The sequence below is a fragment of the Pseudophryne corroboree genome, chromosome 9, assembly GCF_028390025.1.
Source record: "Pseudophryne corroboree isolate aPseCor3 chromosome 9, aPseCor3.hap2, whole genome shotgun sequence".
Classification (NCBI taxonomy): domain Eukaryota; kingdom Metazoa; phylum Chordata; class Amphibia; order Anura; family Myobatrachidae; genus Pseudophryne; species Pseudophryne corroboree.
The window spans coordinates 206,166,412-206,174,790 of NC_086452.1; the positions used below are offsets into that span (position 1 = coordinate 206,166,412).

The window sequence follows — 8,379 nt, forward strand, 5'->3', positions numbered from 1 at the left end:
TATTAGTGCAATTTAGTATATCAGAGTATAACCTTATTTCTGAATAAGTATATATGTGCAAAATGACTTAAATCCTAATGTGTATAATATTGAAAGGGAAAATACATATACATCCACATTAATGTATAAATACATAAACGCCTATTGTGAGAGATATACACCTATTTAATAAAAGACAATATATCCATGTGTACATGAATAAGTAAATAAAGATACAAATATAATAGTATAACCGCCAGTGTTACTCGGTGTGTAAACGTGATGGTGTCATGACAAGTTGTGTGAACGTGATAGTGCCATGACCATTATTCTGATATTATTGTTTTGTGGGGACTAATATTTGCGTATACCAGAGTGGTGTATATAGTGCATATATATATGTGTATATATATATATAATCCATTTAGGACATACCGCCAGCTCATTTTAGTTTTATTTACAGTACCTGATCTTCCCAGGTGGTCTCCCTTGCTGGTACTGATCAGGCCCAACACTGCTTCGCTTCCAAGTTCGGGCGAGATTGGGCCTTTCCAGTGTGGTATGACTGTAGAAAAATTCTTAAATCGTGCTTATATTGTCCCATTAATAAACTATAATATACAACACATTTTAGGGTATACATTGTGAATTGGTGGGGAGTGAAGGTGAAAAGGGTGAGGTGAGGAAAAAATGGGGTGTTAGATACTGTACATTCTTTTTAGGGATTTCTTTCATAAAAACGGAGCGATTTCGTAGTTTTCATTGAATCCCATCGGGTGTAGTGTCTGTAACTGGAATATCCAGAACATTTCTCTCCGTGAAAGTTTATTGGCTAAATCTCCGCCTCTTTCTCCCAGTTTTACCAATTCGATGGCTTTGAAGGTAAGAGATTCTGGATTCGACTTATGTATGAGGTTGAAGTGTTTTGAGACAGCATGAGATTCCACTTTATTCTTTATGTTTCGAATATGTTCTTGTATTCTCATTTTCAGAGGTCTTTTGGTTTTCCCCACATACTGCTTTCCACATTCGCATTCCAGTAAATAGATAACAGATTGAGTATTGCAGTTGATAAAGTCTTTAATTTTGTATTCTTTCTTTTTTTCTGAGTCCGTAAATGTCCTCCTGACCGGATGCAGAAATCTGCATATATTGCATCTACCACATTTATGTGATCCTGTACACTTGGGAAATGACCGACCATCCTCTTCTTTATTAGATAACATACTTGGAGCCAAAATGTCTTTTAGGTTACGTGATTTTCTGAAAATAATTTCAGGATGTGGAGGTAAAAGTTCTTTAAGAATTGGGTCCATTAGTAAAATACCCCAATGGTTCTTGAGTGAATTTCTAATGGACAATTCATGCCTATTGTATGTTGTAATAAAGGCCGTACAGTCTTTCTTTTTATTTTTCTGTTTGTACTCCAGTAGTGTTGATCTTTCCAAAGCTTTGGCTTTAGTCATGGCTTCTTCTAAAATTGGGACTGGATATTCTTTCTCTCTGAATCGATTGCTATAAAGTTCCAGTTGTTCATCACATTCTGTCTGGTTGCTACAGTTCCTTTTGATTCTATTAAATTGAGAAAATGGGATATTGTTTTTCCAACGTTTATGGTGGTTGCTTTTGTAGTGAAGATAACTATTAGTGTCCACTTGTTTCACAAAATTCTTGGTTACAATAGAACCATTTGTCCCCGTCAGAATCAGATCTAAAAACTCGATTGATTTTTCATTTACGTTGGATGTAAAAGCAAGATTCATCTCGTTATTACCAAGGAAGTTTAAAAACTTATAAAAACACTCAGCCGTACCATCCCAGATTATTAAAATGTCATCAATATATCGTTGGTAAAAAATAATGTGACTTTTAAAATCTTGGTTGTTATATATATATGTTTCCTCCCAGCATCCCATGAAAAGGTTGGCGAAACTGGGCGCAAAAACCGTGCCCATTGCTGTGCCACAACGTTGTAAATAAAAATAGTCCAAGAATTTAAAATAGTTGTGTTGGAGGATAAAATACATAATGTTACAAATAAAATCTTTATGAGTGGTTGTCAGTGAGGCGTCGCAGCATGCAGGGTTTTTTTAGATAAAGACGCCTCACTGACAACCACTCATAAAGATTTTATTTGTAACATTATGTATTTTATCCTCCAACACAACTATTTTAAATTCTTGGACTATTTTTATTTACAACGTTGTGGCACAGCAATGGGCACGGTTTTTGCGCCCAGTTTCGCCAACCTTTTCATGGGATGCTGGGAGGAAACATATATATATAACAACCAAGATTTTAAAAGTCACATTATTTTTTACCAACGATATATTGATGACATTTTAATAATCTGGGATGGTACGGCTGAGTGTTTTTATAAGTTTTTAAACTTCCTTGGTAATAACGAGATGAATCTTGCTTTTACATCCAACGTAAATGAAAAATCAATCGAGTTTTTAGTAGAGATGAGCGGGTTCGGTTTCTCTGAATCCGAACCCGCCAGAACTTCATGTTTTTTTTCACGGGTCCGAGCGACTCGGATCTTCCCGCCTTGCTCGGTTAACCCGAGCGCGCCCGAACGTCATCATGACGCTGTCGGATTCTCGCGAGGCTCGGATTCTATCGCGAGACTCGGATTCTATATAAGGAGCCGCGCGTCGCCGCCATTTTCACACGTGCATTGAGATTGATAGGGAGAGGACGTGGCTGGCGTCCTCTCCGTTTAGAATAGATTAGAGAGACACTTGATTTACTAATTTTGGGGAGCATTAGGAGTACTCAGTAGTGTACAGTGCAGAGTTTTGCTGATAGTGACCAGTGACCACCAGTTTTATTTATAATCCGTTCTCTGCCTGAAAAAAGCGATACACAGCACACAGTGACTCAGTCACATACCATATCTGTGTGCACTGCTCAGGCTCAGGCCAGTGTGCTGCATCATCTATTATCTATATATAATATTATATATATCTGTCTTACTGCTCAGCTCACACAGCTTATAATTGTGGGGGAGACTGGGGAGCACTACTGCAGTGCCAGTTATAGGTTATAGCAGGAGCCAGGAGTACATAATATATTATATAGTGAGTGACCACCAGACACACAGTGCAGTTTATTTAATATATCCGTTCTCTGCCTGAAAAAAGCGATACACACAGTGACTCAGTCAGTCACATACCATATCTGTGTGCACTGCTCAGGCTCAGGCCAGTGTGCTGCATCATCTATATATATTATATATCTGTCTGACTGCTCAGCTCACACAGCTTATAATTGTGGGGGAGACTGGGGAGCACTACTGCAGTGCCAGTTATAGGTTATAGCAGGAGCCAGGAGTACATAATATTATATTAAAATTAAACAGTGCACACTTTTGCTGCAGGAGTGCCACTGCCAGTGTGACTAGTGACCAGTGACCTGACCACCAGTATATATAATATTAGTAGTATACTATCTCTTTATCAACCAGTCTATATTAGCAGCAGACACAGTACAGTGCGGTAGTTCACGGCTGTGGCTACCTCTGTGTCGGCACTCGGCAGCCCGTCCATAATTGTATATACCACCTAACCGTGGTTTTTTTTTCTTTCTTTATACATACATACTAGTTACGAGTATACTATCTCTTTATCAACCAGTCTATATATTAGCAGCAGACACAGTACAGTGCGGTAGTTCACGGCTGTGGCTACCTCTGTGTCGGCACTCGGCAGCCCGTCCATAATTGTATATACCACCTAACCGTGGTTTTTTTTTCTTTCTTTATACATACATACTAGTTACGAGTATACTATCTCTTTATCAACCAGTCTATATATTAGCAGCAGACACAGTACAGTGCGGTAGTTCACGGCTGTGGCTACCTCTGTGTCGGCACTCGGCAGCCCGTCCATAATTGTATATACCACCTAACCGTGGTTTTTTTTTCTTTCTTTATACATACATACTAGTTACGAGTATACTATCTCTTTATCAACCAGTCTATATAATAGCAGCAGACACAGTACAGTGCGGTAGTTCACGGCTGTGGCTACCTCTGTGTCGGCACTCGGCAGCCCGTCCATAATTGTATATACCACCTAACCGTGGTTTTTTTTTCTTTCTTTATACATACATACTAGTTACGAGTATACTATCTCTTTATCAACCAGTCTATATATTAGCAGCAGACACAGTACAGTGCGGTAGTTCACGGCTGTGGCTACCTCTGTGTCGGCACTCGGCAGCCCGTCCATAATTGTATATACCACCTAACCGTGGTTTTTTTTTCTTTCTTTATACATACATACTAGTTACGAGTATACTATCTCTTTATCAACCAGTCTATATTAGCAGCAGACACAGTACAGTGCGGTAGTTCACGGCTGTGGCTACCTCTGTGTCGGCACTCGGCAGCCCGTCCATAATTGTATATACCACCTAACCGTGGTTTTTTTTTCTTTCTTTATACATACATACTAGTTACGAGTATACTATCTCTTTATCAACCAGTCTATATATTAGCAGCAGACACAGTACAGTGCGGTAGTTCACGGCTGTGGCTACCTCTGTGTCGGCACTCGGCAGCCCGTCCATAATTGTATATACCACCTAACCGTGGTTTTTTTTTCTTTCTTTATACATACATACTAGTTACGAGTATACTATCTCTTTATCAACCAGTCTATATATTAGCAGCAGACACAGTACAGTGCGGTAGTTCACGGCTGTGGCTACCTCTGTGTCGGCACTCGGCAGCCCGTCCATAATTGTATATACCACCTAACCGTGGTTTTTTTTTCTTTCTTTATAGTCATACTAGTTACGAGTATACTATCTCTTTATCAACCAGTCTATATTAGCAGCAGACACAGTACAGTGCGGTAGTTCACGGCTGTGGCTACCTCTGTGTCGGCACTCGGCAGCCCGTCCATAATTGTATATACCACCTAACCGTGGTTTTTTTTTCTTTCTTTATACATACATACTAGTTACGAGTATACTATCTCTTTATCAACCAGTCTATATTAGCAGCAGACACAGTACAGTGCGGTAGTTCACGGCTGTGGCTACCTCTGTGTCGGCACTCGGCAGCCCGTCCATAATTGTATATACCACCTAACCGTGGTTTTTTTTTCTTTCTTTATACATACATACTAGTTACGAGTATACTATCTCTTTATCAACCAGTCTATATATTAGCAGCAGACACAGTACAGTGCGGTAGTTCACGGCTGTGGCTACCTCTGTGTCGGCACTCGGCAGCCCGTCCATAATTGTATATACCACCTAACCGTGGTTTTTTTTTCTTTCTTTATACATACATACTAGTTACGAGTATACTATCTCTTTATCAACCAGTCTATATATTAGCAGCAGACACAGTACAGTGCGGTAGTTCACGGCTGTGGCTACCTCTGTGTCGGCACTCGGCAGGCAGTCCGTCCATAATTGTATACCACCTAACCGTGGTTTTTTTTTCTTTCTTCTTTATACATACATAGTTACATAGACATCTCTTTATCAACCAGTCTATATTAGCAGCAGACACAGTACAGTACGGTAGTTCACGGCTGTGGCTACCTCTGTGTCTGCACTCGGCAGGCAGTCCATAATTGTATACTAGTATCCATCTCCATTGTTTACCTGAGGTGCCTTTTAGTTGTGCCTATTAAAATATGGAGAACAAAAATGTTGAGGTTCCAAAATTAGGGAAAGATCAAGATCCACTTCCACCTCGTGCTGAAGCTGCTGCCACTAGTCATGGCCGAGACGATGAAATGCCAGCAACGTCGTCTGCCAAGGCCGATGCCCAATGGCATAGTACAGAGCATGTCAAAACCAAAACACCAAATATCAGTAAAAAAAGGACTCCAAAACCTAAAATAAAATTGTCGGAGGAGAAGCGTAAACTTGCCAATATGCCATTTACCACACGGAGTGGCAAGGAACGGCTGAGGCCCTGGCCTATGTTCATGGCTAGTGGTTCAGCTTCACATGAGGATGGAAGCACTCAGCCTCTCGCTAGAAAAATGAAAAGACTCAAGCTGGCAAAAGCACCGCAAAGAACTGTGCGTTCTTTGAAATCCCAAATCCACAAGGAGAGTCCAATTGTGTCGGTTGCGATGCCTGACCTTCCCAACACTGGACGTGAAGAGCATGCGCCTTCCACCATTTGCACGCCCCCTGCAAGTGCTGGAAGGAGCACCCGCAGTCCAGTTCCTGATAGTCAGATTGAAGATGTCAGTGTTGAAGTACACCAGGATGAGGAGGATATGGGTGTTGCTGGCGCTGGGGAGGAAATTGACCAGGAGGATTCTGATGGTGAGGTGGTTTGTTTAAGTCAGGCACCCGGGGAGACACGTGTTGTCCGTGGGAGGAATATGGCCGTTGACATGCCAGGTGAAAATACCAAAAAAATCAGCTCTTCGGTGTGGAGGTATTTCACCAGAAATGCGGACAACAGGTGTCAAGCCGTGTGTTCCCTTTGTCAAGCTGTAATAAGTAGGGGTAAGGACGTTAACCACCTCGGAACATCCTCCCTTATACGTCACCTGCAGCGCATTCATAATAAGTCAGTGACAAGTTCAAAAACTTTGGGTGACAGCGGAAGCAGTCCACTGACCAGTAAATCCCTTCCTCTTGTAACCAAGCTCACGCAAACCACCCCACCAACTCCCTCAGTGTCAATTTCCTCCTTCCCCAGGAATGCCAATAGTCCTGCAGGCCATGTCACTGGCAATTCTGACGAGTCCTCTCCTGCCTGGGATTCCTCCGATGCATCCTTGCGTGTAACGCCTACTGCTGCTGGCGCTGCTGTTGTTGCCGCTGGGAGTCGATGGTCATCCCAGAGGGGAAGTCGTAAGCCCACTTGTACTACTTCCAGTAAGCAATTGACTGTTCAACAGTCCTTTGCGAGGAAGATGAAATATCACAGCAGTCATCCTACTGCAAAGCGGATAACTGAGTCCTTGACAACTATGTTGGTGTTAGACGTGCGTCCGGTATCCGCCGTTAGTTCACAGGGAACTAGACAATTTATTGAGGCAGTGTGCCCCCGTTACCAAATACCATCTAGGTTCCACTTCTCTAGGCAGGCGATACCGAGAATGTACACGGACGTCAGAAAAAGACTCACCAGTGTCCTAAAAAATGCAGTTGTACCCAATGTCCACTTAACCACGGACATGTGGACAAGTGGAGCAGGGCAGGGTCAGGACTATATGACTGTGACAGCCCACTGGGTAGATGTATGGACTCCCGCCGCAAGAACAGCAGCGGCGGCACCAGTAGCAGCATCTCGCAAACGCCAACTCTTTCCTAGGCAGGCTACGCTTTGTATCACCGCTTTCCAGAATACGCACACAGCTGAAAACCTCTTACGGCAACTGAGGAAGATCATCGCGGAATGGCTTACCCCAATTGGACTCTCCTGTGGATTTGTGGCATCGGACAACGCCAGCAATATTGTGTGTGCATTAAATATGGGCAAATTCCAGCACGTCCCATGTTTTGCACATACCTTGAATTTGGTGGTGCAGAATTTTTTAAAAAACGACAGGGGCGTGCAAGAGATGCTGTCGGTGGCCAGAAAAATTGCGGGACACTTTCGGCGTACAGGCACCACGTACAGAAGACTGGAGCACCACCAAAAACTACTGAACCTGCCCTGCCATCATCTGAAGCAAGAAGTGGTAACGAGGTGGAATTCAACCCTCTATATGCTTCAGAGGTTGGAGGAGCAGCAAAAGGCCATTCAAGCCTATACAATTGAGCACGATATAGTAGGTGGAATGCACCTGTCTCAAGTGCAGTGGAGAATGATTTCAACGTTGTGCAAGGTTCTGATGCCCTTTGAACTTGCCACACGTGAAGTCAGTTCAGACACTGCCAGCCTGAGTCAGGTCATTCCCCTCATCAGGCTTTTGCAGAAGAAGCTGGAGGCATTGAAGAAGGAGCTAAAAGGGAGCGATTCCGCTAGGCATGTGGGACTTGTGGATGCAGCCCTTAATTCGCTTAACAAGGATTCACGGGTGGTCAATCTGTTGAAATCAGAGCACTACATTTTGGCCACCGTGCTCGATCCTAGATTTAAAGCCTACCTTGGATCTCTCTTTCCGGCAGACACAGGTCTGCTGGGGTTGAAAGACCTGCTGGTGAGAAAATTGTCAAGTCAAGCGGAACGCAACCTGTCAACATCTCCTCCTTCACATTCTCCCGCAACTGGGGGTGCGAGGAAAAGGCTCAGAATTCCGAGCCCACCCGCTGGCGGTGATGCAGGGCAGTCTGGAGCAACTGCTGATGCTGACATCTGGTCCGGACTGAAGGACCTGACAACGATTACGGACATGTCGTCTACTGTCACTGCATATGATTCTCTCAACATTGATAGAATGGTGGAGGATTATATGAGTGACCGCA

The 8,379-nt window shown here is 43.1% G+C and overlaps 1 pseudogene; it reads right to left on the reverse strand.

The window, feature by feature from the left end:
* Positions 1-433: 433 nt before the first annotated feature.
* Positions 434-552, reverse strand: LOC134961152 (5S ribosomal RNA; annotated as a pseudogene).
* Between the last annotated feature and the right edge of the window lie 7,827 nt (positions 553-8,379).